Source organism: Euprymna scolopes, chromosome 33 (genome assembly GCF_053919585.1).
Source record: "Euprymna scolopes isolate OS-2025 chromosome 33, ASM5391958v1, whole genome shotgun sequence".
Taxonomy (NCBI): domain Eukaryota; kingdom Metazoa; phylum Mollusca; class Cephalopoda; order Sepiida; family Sepiolidae; genus Euprymna; species Euprymna scolopes.
Window position 1 is genome coordinate 19,153,795 of NC_136514.1, and position 18,848 is coordinate 19,172,642.

Here is an 18,848-nt window from a genome sequence, read left to right on the forward strand (position 1 = left end):
AAACTTCTAGAGTATATGTGGTATTGTGGTGACTAATTTCCATTAATCTCTAACTATAATAAATACCTGTGTAATATGTGCATATATTTCTCGAAAACGTAAAATACACTTGTACGTAGGAAGGAACTATAGATATTAGTTTTACTGCTAGTTCAAAATGCATGATTAATTATAATTTTATCATTAGTACCTGAAATGGAAAATTAAGTTTTAAACAAGGACAAAAAAAGACAATTGGAAGAATCGTTTTTGTCATCAAAGAATTGGAAGAATTTTTTTCCGATTGCGATACCAATTCTGATACCCCAAAAAGTTCCAATTTTTCTAATTCCAATAATTCGTCCCAACACTAATAAATACTGAAAAATATATGCTCGTATTAAGGCTTAAATTTTATGTATTTTCAAAAATCAAATATGTAAATATAAATTAGTTTTAACATTTTACTGCATTTTTACGGTATTATCTGATCATTAGAAGTATGTATTTTTCTACAACACAAGCCAGCTGACACTCTGGCTTTTTGGCTAAGAGCAAAGTGTAGTATATGTTCTGATACTGCATTTAATATCTTCTGTTCTGTCAATGAAGGAGAGGTCCTTTAAGACTGGGCAATTTGAATCTAAAAAGATAAAAATATAAATTAATATTGCAACAACTTATCTCGAAAGAGTTCCCATCTTCAAAATGCAAACTGTTGAAGGGATTTTAGCTTTAAAAAACTTCAGCGTTCAAAAGACTTTTTTTCTTTTTCTTTTTTTTTTTTTTAATTAACCGTTAAAAAAAGTGATCTTCTTCCGAACTTCGGCTAGTGACGTTTTAAGGAATTGCGAGATAAAGGAAAGCGGTGGGGGGGGGGGCTGTAAAGAGAATATAATTGTTATGCTATCTTTAAGATCAACTTGATAGATATAATAAACAACATCTATGGACAAGCTGAAAACACTATCAATAATTCTCCCCCACTTTGTGCCTTATATGTGCCTAAACCTAAACGTAGATTCCATGAACAAAGCTTCTTTCTTAGAACTACACGCTTGTGGAACTGTCTTCCGTTTTCCTGCTTTCCAGCTGGCTACAATATGGTTGTCTTCAAGTCCAACACAAACAAGTTTTTTTATGAGCCGTTCCACTTAAGTTAACAAATTTACCGAATTTCTATTACTAACGATTACTATATTGTCCAATTGACTACTGTACACTCTTTAACCCTTATCCTCGAGTGGCCTCTGGGCCTTGATAAATGGTGATGCCTATGTAAAAAAAACAAAAAAAAATTATCATTACTACATCAGTGAAATACATAACTATGCAATATTACTAAATTATTACTGTTTTAATGTATAAGAGTGTCTTTAGAAAATGTTTGGGAAGCACTTACTACCGCATATAATCTCGTACATATCTAACATACAAATACATGCGAAATGCGAAATGACGTCACCATAAGAAAAAAAAAACTATAAAAAGGAGAGAGGATCACATGAGAGACGTGGGTGACGTCACAGCGTAACGAGAAGTCATGCGTGGCGGGAGAATGGAGAAATAAATGTCGTTGTTACAAAAAAAAAAAAAAAAGGAGTCAAGTCATTACTTGTCCTATATGCTTCGCCATGTAGACTGCATACGTGCGCGAGTCCCGTGTGTAAAGGTGGGTAACGGTATGCATAGACGTTTTAAAACTGCATCCAATATTTGCAGTTTTTCGTTATTCGTGAGGGTTGGGGTGGGGGGTACGGTTCTCCCCCCCTCCACCACCAACCCCGCGAATAGCGAAGGTATACTGTACAGAACACATATTATAGATGAGAAGAAAGGAAAGGGAGATAGATAAGAATAAGTACGACGTAGAAAGGAAGAACATCTGTATGGGGGGGTGGGGGGGAGAGGATGAAGAGGGCCGTTTCACCAAGAAATGGTGAAACAAGGGAACAAGAAATCAGAAATGGTTTGTGAAAGAACAGGAAAATATTGAGTGAGAACATGACTTGCATTTGAGTCGATGCCAGCATTAAGTTTCACGAGTGTAACTCAGGATATACACTGACGACCTACTCCCCCTTCGCACCTCAAATTGACCAGAAGTTAGTGCAACTGTCAGAGTGCCAATACTTAATGGAGTGCACAGACAAAAAAAAAGACAAAAAGTATAATGTGCATTACTCTCACTTTTTTTTACTTAGTTGGATGAACTGTCAATTTTATTTTATATATAGTTCATCACAATGTAACATTAAGCAGATATTATGTATTTCAATAGTCTATCTAACTATCTATCTATCTTTATATATATATATATATATATATATATATATATATATATATATATAATAAAACTCAAATGACCTTGTAACGAGTGATGTGACCCACTTTCTGGTTTATGACATCCCGTTGCGCGTGCGTGCATAAACATTAACCTATAAAAATGTAAACAAATAAACACAAATCGCTTCTTTTGCAGATTTTAACCTGCGCACTGAAATATTAACGTTATTATTTCAAAATTATTATTTAACATGGGAAGAGTGAGGGCGTTTTGAAACTATTCTTTATTACAACTATACTGTCGCTATTTTCTTACAACTAAACATCTTCAACCCGTTGACAAAAATAAGAAAAATTGTAGTAAAGCCAAGTCTACTATTACCATTACTACTACGCTCTATCCGTCCCTTTTTCTTCTTTCCTTCCTTCCTTCCTTCCTTTTTTTCTTTTTTGTTTACATTTCTAGTTACAAAATAGTTGTGTGAGAACGGTGAATTCGTTGACATTTACAAATCTGTTTCCATATTAGTTTTATTTTATTTTTATTTAGGTTTTATTTTTTTTTTTTTTGCTTCAGGTTTTATTAATTATATTTTTTTTTTAGATTTTAAGTTTCTATAACTTGGTTGAAGGATTCCAATATGGGTTTTTCATTCTTATATTTCGCATCGGTAGGTTCATGTGCGCTTTTGCTGCTAAATGACTTTCGTCGGTGTTCAATTCGTAGGAAAATCATGTTTAATTTTATAGGCAACTTTACACGAATAGGGAGGATTTTTTTTTCATGTTTACGTGATCCGTCCGTGATTTTTCATTTTAATATACTTTCATAGAAATGTTTCTGTTATGTCAAAAAAAGCCTACATTCTTTACATTACAAGTGTCACGCTCATACATGAATTCCATAACTAATATAACATACTGACCCAACGGGTCGTCTAGTATATATATATATATATATATATATATATATATATATATATATATATATATATATATTCTTCCTTATATATATATATATATATATATATTCTTCCTTATATATATATATATATATATATATATTCTTCCTTATATATATATATATATATATATATATATTCTTCCTTATATATATATATATATATATATATATTCTTCCTTATATATATATATATATATATATATATTCTTCCTTATATATATATATATATATATATATATTCTTCCTTATATATATATATATATATATATATATTCTTCCTTATATATATATATATATATATATATATATATATTCTTCCTTATATATATATATATATATATATATTCTTCCTTATATAGATATATATATATATTCTTCCTTATATATATATATATATATTCTTCCTTATATATATATATATATATATATATATATATTCTTCCTTATATATATATATATATATATATATATATTCTTCCTTATATATATATATATATATATATATATTCTTCCTTATATATATATATATATATATATATATATTCTTCCTTATATATATATATATATATATATATATATTCTTCCTTATATATATATATATATATATATATATTCTTCCTTATATATATATATATATATATATATATTCTTCCTTATATATATATATATATATATATTCTTCCTTATATATATATATATATATATATATATTCTTCCTTATATATATATATATATGTATATATATATATTCTTCCTTATATATATATATATATATATATATATATATATATTCTTCCTTATATATATATATATATATATTCTTCCTTATATATATATATACATATATATATATATATATATTCTTCCTTATATATATATATATACATATATAAGGAAGAATATATATATATATATATGTATATATATATATATATATAAGGAAGAATATATATATATATATGTATATATATATATATAAGGAAGGATATATATATATATAAGGAAGAATATATATATATATATATATATATATAAGGAAGAATATATATATATATATATATATATATATTCTTCCTTATATATATATATATATATATATATATATATATATTCATCCTTATATATATATGTATATATATATTCTTCCTTATATATATATATATATATATATATATATATATATATATTCTTCCTTATATATATATATATATATATATATTCTTCATTATATATATATATATATATATATTCTTCCTTATATATATATGTATATATATATTCTTCCTTATATATATATATATATATATATATTCTTCCGTATATATATACATATATATATATATATATATATATATATATATTCTTCCGTATATATATACATATATATATATATTCTTCCGTATATATATACATATATACAGATATATATATATTCTTCCGTATATATATACATATATATATATATATATATATATATATATTCTCCCGTATATATATACATATATATATATATATATATATATATATATATATATATATATATATATTCTTCCGTATATATATATATATATATATATATATATATATATTCTTCCTTATATACATATACATATATATATATATATATATATTCTTCCGTATATATATACATATATATATATATATATATATATATATATATATATATATTCTTCCGTATATATATACATATATATATATATTCTTCCGTATATATATACATATATATATTCTTCCGTATATATATACATATATATATATTCTTCCGTATATATATACATATATATATTCTTCCGTATATATATACATATATATATATTCTTCCTTATATATATATATATATATTCTTCCTTATATATATATATTCTTCCTTATATATATATGTATATATATATATTCTTCCTTATATATATATGTATATATATATATTCTTCCTTATATATATATATATATATATTCTTCCGTATATATATATATATATATACATATATATATATATATTCTTCCTTATATATATATATTCTTCCGTATATATATATATATATATATATATATATTCTTTCGTATATATATATATATATATATATATATATATATATATATATATATATTCTTTCGTATATATATATATATATATATATATTCTTTCGTATATATATATATATATATATTCTTCCGTATATATATATATATATATATATATATATATATTCTTCCGTATATATATATATATTCTTCCTTATATGTATATATATATATATATTCTTCCTTATATATATATATATATATATATATATATATTCTTCCTTATATATATATATATATATATTCTTCCTTATATATATATATATATATATATATCCTTCCTTATATATATATATATCTATATATATATATATATATATATATATATATCCTTCCTTTTATATATATATATATATATATATATATATATATATATGTAAATGTTGGTTCGTTCGGAGTTAATTGTCTAAAAAACCACTGGACGGATGGCTTCCACGTTTTAGTATAATATGTTTACTATATCCATGTGTGTTTTTATATATTCCTTTTTAATTATAACATTATGCTTAATTTTTCTATGATAAATAGGTGGATTTCGTTTTACCGAGAGGCAATTTTTTTTATTTAGGGAAAATTATTTATTATCGCTTCCTGTCACGTGACCAGTATTACAATTTAGCGGTTTTCCTTCTAGATCTGGAGATTTCGTTTACAATCTAGCGGGAAATTCTAGAAAATCTGGACGTATTTGGCACCCAGAGACACCCGCATTAGATTGCTTGAAAATACTTTAAAACATAAAATAAGCTCATTCATGTAAGTAAAAAAAAGTAGCATTTATTGCCTTTGGTAACAATTATGTATTGATTATTTGTTTTGTTTTTCACCTTTTTTTCGACTAACCATTCTTAAATCTCACTATAAAATCGATTTTTCCAAGTACATTTTAGGTGGGGGGGGGGTATTCCAATCTCCCCGAAGGGGTTTGTATTACTGTACACATAGATTCGAAAAAGTTGTCAAAAAACAAATATATAAAAAATAAATGTTATCAAAGGCAAGGTAAGTTACTTTTCTGCCAAACTGGCTAGCGATTTTCTGGACATTTCTTTCTCCTGATCTCGCGGGTTTTTTTTTAAATCTCAGTTGACAACATTGCATCACTAAAAAAACACGACAGGCTTAATGTAAACAGGATGTGTTTACAATATGGTAAATTTTCAATGGGTTTATTGATAATGTAACCATGTGATTGAACTTTAATTGATATTAACCACACGTGGTCGAAAAATGAATGCCGACACTCAAAGTGTATACACATTTTGATTCCTCCCTTTACTTAAAAATTCACCAAAAATCAGGAAATTAACGAATTTTAATGAAAATTGCAGTATTTTTCAAATAATGATCGCAGAATATAATGAACTAATTATTTTTACTTAACTCTTAGTGAAAATGTTTTATTTTGTTTAAACAAAAAATACCTTTACTAAAGTTATGGGTTTCAGTAGTAAATAAAAAACGCAAGAATTTATTTTTGCTTTTTTTAAAGCATCGTAATTTGTAACAATAAAAAATAATTTTTACAGTAACATTACGAAAAAAGCCCCTAAAGTCCGTATTAATGTATTCGATATAACTCGAAGAAAAATGAATTATCGGATACTATTCAGGAAATTAAAGATTCAATTAGATTCCTATTTCAGTCACCTAAATTATTTAAGGTGAAATGAGTTTAGGAATTTATAGCCAGACCTAAATATTTTTTTTTTTTTGGTAAATATCCAGATATGCTACTACAGAACACCGACCACTCTAATTTGATTGGGGGGGGAGATGTGATGTTGGGGCGCGCGCGCCAACATCACATCCGCTCCCCCCTCCCCCGCTCGCGCCCCCAATGTACAAAGTAAAATCTTCGGAAAATGTTAAATGGTGTTCTAATTGGTAAATGTCGGTGCGTTACTTACGGAAAATTTGAAAATTCGATGTTCCAGGTAAAAAAAATAAACAGATAAATTACCCCCCCCTACTCCAACTTGGTGTGCTTTCCTTTTCTTATTTTATTTCTTTTTCAGTTAATTTATATTTTCCACCCAAAAAGCGCTATAATGTATTTTTGAAAATTAGAAAATTCTATGTCCTGGAAAAAAAAAATCCCCTCCCCCCCAATATAGTTTGCATGGTGAAGCCGTCGTTTATGCTACAGCGTGCATGCGCGTAGCATAAACGGATGCTGCAAAATGGTGGAAAGAAGTTCGTGGGTTCAGGGGTAAATACCATGCAAACGGTAAATTTGCCCCAAGTTTGACTATCAGATTCGTTGTCAGCGACCTCAATTACCTATAAAAAAACAAATTAGAGTGGTCGGTGTTCTGTAGTAGCGTATCTGGATATTTACCTTTTTTTTTTCTTGCTTAAAAAAATAGCATTAATACAGTAAGTTAGGTAAACTGACTTTTTCGTTTAAAAATGGAACTATTTATTAACTTTTTTTTTTTTTAAATTTTTGTTTAATAAATATTTTGTGTTTTATATACATAAAGTACAATTGTTGAATGTTACTGTTTTGATTATATTCGTTTGGGGGGGGGGGCACAATTAAAAAATTAAGAAAAATTAAAATGAATCGAAATTTAAGTTTCCGTTCCATTTTTACAACAACCGTAAAACAGTGCATACTCAGCAAGTTTTAACGAATCTGATGGTCAAACTTGGGGCAAATTTACCGTTTGCATGGTAGTTACCCCTGAACCCACGAACTTCTTTCCACCATTTTGCATGTAGCATAAACGACGGCTTCACCAAGCAAACTATATTGGGGGGAGGGGATTTTTTTTTTTTCCAGGACATAGAATTTTCTAATTTTCAAAAATACATTATAGCGCTTTTTTGGGCGGAAAATTTAAAATTACCTGAAAAAGAAATAAAATAAGAAAAGGAAAGCACACCAAGTTGGAGTAGGGGGGGGTAATTTATCTGTTTTTTTTTTTTTTACCTGGAACATCGAATTTTCAAATTTTCCGTAAGTAACGCACCGACATTTACCAATTAGAACACCATTTAACATTTTCCGAAGATTTTACTTTGTACATTGGGGGCGCGAGGTGGGGGGGGGCGCGGATGTGATGTTGGGGCGCGCAAACAAATTAGAGTGGTCAGTGTTCTGTAGTAGCATATCTGGATAGTTACCAAAAAAAAATATTTAGGTTTGGCTATAAATTCCTAAACTCATTTCACCCTAAATAATTTAGGTGACTGAAATAGGAATCTAATTGAATCTTTAATTTTCTGAATATTATGCTAGAATTCATTTTTCTTCGAGTTATATCGAATACATTAATACGGATTTTAGGGGCTTTTTTCGTAATGCTACTGTAAAAATTATTTTTTATTGTTACAAATTACGATGCTTTAAAAAAAAGCAAAAATAAATTCTTGCGTTTTTTATTTACTACTGAAACCCATAACTTTAGTAAAGGTATTTTTTGTTTAAACAAAATAAAATATTTTCACTAAGAGTTAAGTAAAAATAATTAGTTCATTATATTCTGCGATCATTATTTGAAAAATACTGCAATTTTCATTAAAATTCGTTAATTTCCTGATTTTTGGTGAATTTTTAAGTAACGGGAGGAGTCAAAATGATGTGTATACACTTTGAGCGTCGGCATTCATTTTTCGACCACGTGTGGTTAATTTAAATTAAAGTTAAATCACATGGTTACATTATCAATAATCATGTAATTTAAACCCATTGAAAATTTACCGATATTGTAAACACATTCTGTTTACATTAAGCCTGTGGTGTTTTTTTAGTGATGCAATGTTGGGGTTTATTACTGTACACATAGATTCGAAAAAGTTGTCAAAAAACAAATATATAACAAATAAATGTTATCAAAGGCAAGATAAGTTACTTTTCTACCTAACTGGATATATTTTTCGTGTTTTCATTCAATGTAACATGTTTATTCAGCTCGAAAACCATACAGTGTTTAACGATGTATTGGAACATACAAGATGGAGTCTGATTCTCTCTTTAACACGGTAAGTTTGGGAAAAGATGTTATAAATAAAAAACCAGATAAAATACTGTTAAAAACTCGCTCAATACATGTTACTGTGACATAGGTTGACATATATTCGGTGGGTTTTTAATAGTATTTTGTATAGTTTTTTTATTTATAACACCTTTTTCCAAACTTACAGTGTTAAAGAGGATGTGAGACGCCATCTTGAATTTTCAAATCGGTAAACACTGTATGTTTTTCGAGCTGAATAAATATGTTACACTGAATAAAAACACGAAAAATATATCCAGTTTGGCAGAAAAGTAACTTACCTTGCCTTTGATAACATTTGTTATATATTTGTTTTTTGACAACTTTTTCGGATCTATGTGCACAGTAATACAAACCCCTTCGGAGGTTGGAATGTCCCCCCCCCCCACCTAAAATGTACTTGGGAAAATTGATTTTATAGTGAGATTTAAGAATGGTTAGTCGAAAAAAAGGTGAAAAACAAAACAAATAATCAATAAATAATTGTTACCAAAGGCAATAAATGCTACTTTTTTTTACTTACATGAATGAGTTTATTTTATGTTTTAAAGTATTTTCAATCGCTTTTCAGGTTTTCTTTATTTTTTAATAATCTAATGCGGGTGTGTGGGTGCCAAATACGTCCAGATTTTCTAGAATTTCCCGCTAGATTGCAAGCGGAATCTCAAGATCTAGCAGGAAAACCGCTAAATTGTAACACTGGTCACGTGACAGGAAGCGGTAATAAATAATTTTCCCTAAATAAAAAAAATGGCCTCTCGGTACAAAGAAAAACACCTATTTATCATAGAAAAATTAAGTATAATGTTATAATTAAAAAGAAATATATAAAAACACACATGGATATAGTAAACTTATTATACCAAAACGTAGAAGCCATCCGTCCAGTGGTTTTTTAGACAATTAATTCCGAACGAAACAACATTTACATTTTTATATATATAGATATATATATTCTTCCTTATATATATATATATATATATATATATATATATATATATATATATATATATATATATATATATATTCTTCCTTATATATATATATATATATTCTTCCTTATATATATATATATATAAATATATATATATATATATTCTTCCTTATATAAATATATATATATATTCTTCCTTATATATATATATATATATATATATATTCTTCCTTATATATATATATATATATATATATATATATTCTTCCTTATATATATATATATATATATATATTCTTCCTTATATATATATATATATATATATATATATAGTATTCTTCCTTATATATATATATATATATATATATAGTATTCTTCCTTATATATATATATATATATATATATATATATATAGTATTCTTCCTTATATATATATATATATATATATATATATATATATATATATATATATATATAGTATTCTTCCTTATATATATATATATATATATATATATATATATAGTATTCTTCCTTATATATATATATATATATATATATATATAGTATTCTTCCTTATATATATATATATATATATATATATATATATATATATATATATAATATTCTTCCTTATATATATATATATACTGGACCGCTGGGAAAAGGTAGGTTCTCTCTACCGTGCTAGAAAGCTACTAACGCCCAGAAGTATCCTGTATAAGGCCATCATTCGCCCATGTATGAAGTATTGTTGTCATATTTGGGCTGGTGCATCTACTACTAGTCTCTCGCTCCCAGACAAGTTTCAAAAGAGAGTCGCCAACCTGACAGGTCCTGAACTGTCATCTAAGCTCCAGCCTCTGTCCCATCGACGAAATGTAGCATCCCTCTGCCTGTTCTACAAGTATGTTAACGATGAATGCTCCGACGAACTGCAAGCACTTGTACCCCCTCGACGTAAATACCCCCGACAAACCTGACAAGCAGCAAAATCGCACCCCTTCACAGTTGAGATAGATGTAAGAGAGCCTTCTACTCCAGTAGTTTCTTTCCCAGAACAGCTAGACTTTGGATTTCCCTTCCGGGTTCCTGCTTCTCCAACTGTACTGACATGCAGAACTTCAAGTATAACGTGAAACGACATCTTGCTGCCCAATTCCCCACATAGTACCCCTGTAGCTTATGTCCCTGATATATATATATCAAAGTGACAATTTGCGGTGAAAATGTAATAAAGCAGGAAATTTGTCAAACAACGATTTATTTTTACAAAGAATAATTTTTACAAAGTTTTTCAAAGACAAATGTTATATTATACTCGTAGATACTAAAAATATCGTCCCTGCACTTCACTGCGGCGTCAAACAACGATTTATCTTTACAACACTCACACGGAACCAATCAAAGAATAGTAATCACGCATTTTATTCATGATCTAAGCAGACCTTCAAATTTCCCGCTTTTTTAGTGACCACCCTATATATATATATATATATAATATAAAAATATAACACGGAAATTACATAATTGTCGATGCAATAATTTATTTCAACCTTATGGTATTTTCAAGCATCTAAGCTAGACAATTACATTTTTGATACTGAAATAAAGAAAGAAAAAGAATCGGGCCCCGACCGTCAAAAACCAGAGGGGGTGGTAGTAGCAATCCACTTAATACATTTTATAGAGAGGTTGAGAATTAAGTTAGTATGGGAGGGATTTTTTTAAAAAAACAACAAGAACATTATGACACTTAAACGACTGTCCGGTAACCCGACGTAACACCAGACACACACACACACACACACACACACACACACACACACACACACACACACACACACACACACACACGCATACACACACACACACACACACACACACACCTAAATATGCACGTTCTTACCCGTAAATGACTTGACACGCGTTTACTAACCTAGGAAGAAGAGGGAATAAACTGACAATCGGCTGCGCGTAAGGTAAAGAGAAGAAGAAAGAAAAAAGAAGGAAGAGAAGAGAGTGACCATCCGCTACCTGTCATATGGTTTAATTTAGTCTAGACTCTCATAGAAAGAGAAGGGAAAGGATAGAAAATGAAGATTATACGCGCGTCATGGAGTTAATTTAGTCGTGGAAACTAAGTCTATTAAAAGATATATAAAAAAAAGTTATATGCAAAATTTTTAAATTATCAGCATGTTTTCATGTTAAAATTATTTTGAAATAAATATTATCTTATAATACGGGTAAATTTTCTATATTGTATTTGTAATATATTACTATGAATTCAAAAAAATGATTCTTATGTAGTTAATATTTTATGTATTTTTATGTAATTAATTTTATTGGTGATTATAGCGGTCGTTGTTATTTCGCTCACTAATATTTCACTTCCTAATTGATTAAGATGTAGAAAATTGCTTTATTAGTCGCCCCCAGTTCCATAGGACGTATTTAGTTTCGGTTAATATATACTTTTATTCATTCCGTACACAAAAGTACTTTCATGCACGCATAAAGAAATAAATAAATAAAATAGTTATTATTTTAAAGTTTTGTGTTATTTTATATTAAATCTAATAATGTCTAGTGGTAGTATTTGATCTTTTTGACTTATATCAGTTTAATAACTAATGTATTATGTGCAGAAAAAATTTTTTCTTGATGATGTCTCATTTATTTATAAGTAATTTGGATAAACAGGTACTTCGGAATACGTACACCCAAATTACATTTTTTTTTATCTCGATTTGAAACCAATTTTTAAAATTGACGTGAACACTAGGATACTTCAATTAAAAGTCAAAAATTATAGAGGAATAAAATGCAAATCAAACGAGGTATAGGTTGTTTAAACAGTTATGTTCAATTTTCCTTTTGTGTGGCACTATATATATATATATATATATATATATATATATATATATATATATATATATATATATATATATATATATATATATATATATATACACAAACCAGGTTAAAGGTATTCAGGAGTTAACTAATGAATTTAACAAGGTTATTAAGAGTGCTCAATAATAGAAGAGCAATATATATTTTTATTAATAACAACAAATTTACATGGTCGCGATACTTGACATGCTAATGTTTCGGACAAATGGTCAGTTAAAATCAGAAGTCCTCGTCAAGTGACATTTTGAATGGAAAATGACAAGCAGTACACAATTTGGCTATTTAGGGGCGTAGTTTCTTAGGGGTGTACTCACTTTTGTTAGCAGGAGTTTCTCTTTTAATGGTAATATTTTTAGTTATTTGGAGAGAAACATAAATTAACTCTGTTTTTCATTCTTATATTTCTCATCGGTAGGTTCATGTGCGTTTTTGCTGCTAAATGACTTTCGTCGGCGTTCAATTCATAGGAAAATCATGTTTGATTTTCGATTTTTGAGCGATTATTCGGAAAAATAGGCAACTTTACACGAATAGGGAGGATTTTTTTTTTCATTTAACTAATGAATTTAACAATGTTATTAAGAGTGCTCAATAAAAGAAGAGCAAGATATATTTTTATTAATATAAACAAAATTACATGGTCGTGACACTGGACATTCTAATGTTTCGGGCAAATGGTCAGTTAAAATCAGAAGTCCTCATCAAGAAACTTAATAAATGATTACTTTTCACAAGTTTGAGAACTGATTTCTTCTGTGGAAAGCAACCATTTATTAAGTTGTCTGATGGGGGACTTCTGATTATAACCAGCCAAAACATTAGCATGTCAAGTGTCACGACCATATAAATATAAATTTGATTATATATTAGTGCTGGGACGATTAATCGGAAACAGGAATCGAAAAAATCAGAATCGGAAAACTCTGTGCCTATTTTCTGATGCCCAAAATGACTCCTTCAATTATTATTTTTATTTCGTTTTGTTTAAAACAAAATCTTCCACTGCTGGTGGAAATGCTAAAATAATAAATATTTATTGATTTTAAATTACCAGTAAAACTGAAACATATACATCACACCCTAACCCTAACCCTAACACCTCACAAGTGTATTTTTATGCTTGAGAAAATATTTTGTACTTTTATGCTAATCTGGAAAAAAAAAAAAAAAACGATTTTATAGTTAAATATTTAGACATTTATAAAGAATCAGAATCGGTAATTGTATTGGAATCAGAGATTTTGTGACGAATTGGTAATTGTATCGGAATCTGGAAAAATATTAGAATCGTCACATCACTAATATATATATAAATATATATATATATATATATATATATATATATATATATATTAGTATAGTATATTATATATAATAGGAAGGGTGCGATGGATACTAGAAAGCTGATTGACTAACAAAGAACTCAATAGAATGTGTGTATATAAAAACGTGAGATAACCACAAAATTCTCGCATAAGCCTGAAGAATCCTAGAGTGGATGAAACATGGAATATTCAGTGTAGCTTAATCGCCATATATATTTTATAACTTACTATATATATATATATATATATATATACACACACACACACACACACATATATATATATATATATGGATACTTCCGTCAGTTTCAACGTATGAGGTCCTTCCCAACAACTAAGTTATTTGGAAATCCACGCAGATGATTTGTTTATAGTGGTGAAAGTTTTGTGTAGAACCAACCACACTTTTTGGTATTACTACTAATCTTCGTCGATACAATGGCTGCCACAAGACAAAGCAAACAGTAGACCTCAGGTTTTTACATCAGAGTTTTTCCTTCTCCTAGATACATGTCTTAACAAAGAGTGAGGGTGCATCTCTTCCAGTGGATTAAATATGTTTATTAGTGGCCTTGTCAGACCACAGGGAAGGCAACCAAGCAACCCTAAGCAAAATTCATCCTAAAGCAGCAAAATTGAAGCTAGCCTGCCAGGACACTATGTATACAAATATAGGCAAATTTGGGCATATTTTATTATTTTGAAAATATAGGTTCTTTTTTACCAATTGTAATTAAATTTTAACCATAGAAAAGTATTATAATCTTCAAAAAGTCTGCAAATTTTCATGTAATTTCATCCCATAGAACCAAAGATGTAAACATTTCAATATTTAATTTGGCTACGAGTATATATATATATATATATATATATATATATATATATATATATATATATATATATATATATATATATATATATATACACACATATATATATACACACATATATATATATATATATATATATATATATATATACACCACCTTTTTTGGTCAATTTTATAAGTTCCAAATCTTAGCAACTATTGATCATAATTTAACAAATGAAGGTTCGTTGGAAAGGTAATGACCTGAATTGTGTAGGTACAATTAAGGTACAAAATTTGACAACCTTTTCAAATTTTGAAGAGAGAGAATTCGCCATGAATAGCGATGGATGAAATTTTCGTTCTCAAGAACTCAAATTTCGTCCATCGTCACTCATGGCGAATTCTCTCTCTCCAAAATTTTCACTTTTTGGATACTTTCCCACCAAAAAAACTAATATATAATACGAAAAATTGAAAAAATAAAAAAGGTATTACAAAACAAATATATATATATATATATATATATATATATATATATATATATATATATATATATATATATATATATATATTTCAATTTTTCGTATTATATTTTTTGTATATACGTCGAAGGTATGGATGTATGGTCCAAGTATTTTTCTTCTCGAAGTGTCCGTGTTTTGTTTTTTTTGTTTTTTTTTTTCTTTTAACCTATAATTCCCACCGAGTCTCTTACACATTCCTGGAGATGTATAGATGATTACACGAAAAGTTTTTTAAAATAAAACGCGGACACTTTGAGAAGAAAAAATGCTTGGACCATATATCCATACCTTCGACGTATATACAAAAAAGATAGACCGAAAAAAAAAATGCATTACAAAACTGAAGCTTTCTATTGTCTAACAATGAAAAATTGCTGTATATATATATATATATATCAATTATATATATATATATATATATATATATATATATATATATATATATATATATATATAATTGATATGTAGTTTGCTTGAATCATTGTGTGGGATAGGTATGTAGTAGAGATTTAGAAGGCTATCACAATGCGAGGAATGAATTATAGTCGGTGTTGGTGAAAGAAGACGAGAACAAGTGGCGATTTACAAATCAATAAGTACATACATATATGTCTATATATACATATATTTATTCACTTGTATTAAATACAAATGTCTTACTTGTTATGTCTGCGACAATATGCATAATAATTTCGGAAAAAATTTCCCTTTTACAAATGGTAGACGTGACAGATCGATTCAAAGTATGCTAGATGATGGAGCATCATCTAGCATGCTTTGAATCGATCTGTTCACGCGGTTAACGGTAGCCAAATAGATATGGTCTTTGCTAATCAAGCCAGAGACGGCTTGTGTCGCAGAGTTCGAATCTGTTGGCTGGTGTTAATTGTAACACCCTGCAGTGAAGATTCCCGAAAGGATGAAACACTAGTGTCTGTAGGTATTTAATTATTATAGTAAAAATAACTATGTCAGCCCCTTTAAGAAACTCATTTCTTATCGTTGAGCACTTTCAGTTGAATTAAGTCGGTCAATTTAACTCTTATGCATGGATCATCGTATAACGATTAGATCACTCTGACTGATGTAAAAAAAAAAAAAACATTTAAAAATGTTTAATTTCAACGTTCTGGTCCAATGGTTCTGGTTGTACTGAAAGAATAAAAAGATGGCGGAACGGAATGCAAATTCTCCTTTTTTTTTTTTTTTTTTTTTTTTGTTTTAATCATCAGAGAAACTGTCTTACTTATTATAGGAAATATTGAAACCTTCCAGAGATAAAAACCCATTTAGATTCTCATCAGACATGGAAAACAAATATATATTTCATTGGCAACTATTATTCATTTTTATGACGTCACACTGTTTTTTTGACAACTACCATTCATTCTTGACATCATCCATTTTCAAATAAATATACATTATTTTCTTTCATTGTGTACAATGACAAGAAGCTGTAAATAGGAGCAATGAACACAACATCAAAGAATTTTAGTAATATGTAGATATTAGACCACCTGTGACCTCTCGGGTCAGTATTTGTTATATCTATTTCTATCCATTTTTAAGTTTGTGTGTGTGTGTGATATATATATATATATATATATATATATATATATATATATATATATATATATATATATATATATAATATGTAGTAATTTATAAAATATATATGGCGATTTTTTATAACTTACTAACTAGCTCTACCTACGTATTGAGCACTTTTGAAGTAAATACTTAAAGTTTACGCATAAATCTATACTTTCGTATATTAATTTATGTGAGTAAATCAAGTAGTTATAATATATATAATATAATATATATATATATATATATATTATATTATATATATATATTATATATAATAAAATGTCTTGGTAATAATTTGATTCTATCCGCTCTCTTCTTCTTCTCTTTTTCTTTCTCTCTTCTTTGGATGCTTTTCTTCCTCTCACAATTTCTTATCATTCATTCTTTATTTATGTTTATTTTCCTCCTCTTCTTACTCTCTCTTCTCTCTCTGAATTCATTTGCTTCTTCCTGCTATTTCTTTTGTGTCATCATTCGCCTTTTGTGAATCATACAGTGTACAGCCTAACCTAATAAATAACCTGTACGGCACAATCACGCTGACACACCGGTTCTCGCCAGATCACCGAAGTTAAGCAATGTTGAGTCTGGCCAGTACCAGATGGGTGACCATTTGGGAAGGCTAGGGGCTGTATGCATCTTCTGGGAAAGTTGGGCATGGGGCCAGCACCCTCACTCCAAATAAAGAATTCCTTGCTACAAAAGCATCTACAATGTTGTGGATGGCTTCTGCCCCTCCAGGGGCTCATGGCTATGGATGGGATGAAATAAATAGCCTAAAAAATAGCTATTTGCACACATACACACACATAACATCATTGTCAAGTGTGTATGGTCTCTCTGTACAAGGGTTTGCAGAAAAACCTGGCATGAGAATTCTTTACCCTACAAGTAAACCCTGACAAGATAACCATAACATACTATTTAAAGCCCAAATAAGATGCCCTCAAGGCAGCTATGTACTGATTCATATGAAGACCTAGCCTGGGTGCCCGGGTGTTTGGAGTTGTGTGTTGAGCAAAAAAAAAAAAAAAAAAAAAAAAGTGGTAATAGGCAGGCAGGCTCGAACCCGTGACATGAAGGCAGAAACGAAAGTGAAAGAAAATCTGACGTCTTACTGTTACTCCATGGCACGACCGGAAGTTCGGAATGTTAAATTTAAGCAAAGTCAATCCAACCGATACGATGACTTGCAAAAATGACTTGCAAAAAATCGATCCCTCCTTGTAGAAAACTGCCCAGTTGAGAGTGAAGGAATTAATGTTTTTGGCCAATTGTTTTATATTTGTCGTCCGAGACGTTGAGCTTCAAAATGATACCGATTTTGTGAAAATCTGTCGCTGCTGTCGAAAGTTTTAGGCAGACATACAAACATACATTTAATCAGACAGATGAGATTTATACAATAG

General features: G+C 28.3%; 1 protein-coding gene across 5 annotated transcripts in view; it reads left to right on the forward strand.

The window, feature by feature from the left end:
• LOC145258161 (uncharacterized) overlaps positions 1-18,848 on the forward strand; it is a 463,400-nt gene that overhangs the window by 334,938 nt on the left and 109,614 nt on the right. Inside the window, exon 1 of one of the 5 annotated variants that reach the window (XM_080115967.1) lies at positions 17,259-17,377. The exons of the other annotated variants lie outside the window; for them this stretch is intronic. The gene's annotated coding sequence lies outside the window, so the exon portion shown is untranslated. Of the gene's footprint in view, positions 1-17,258; positions 17,378-18,848 lie in introns of those variants that run through there. 5 annotated transcript variants of the gene reach the window in all.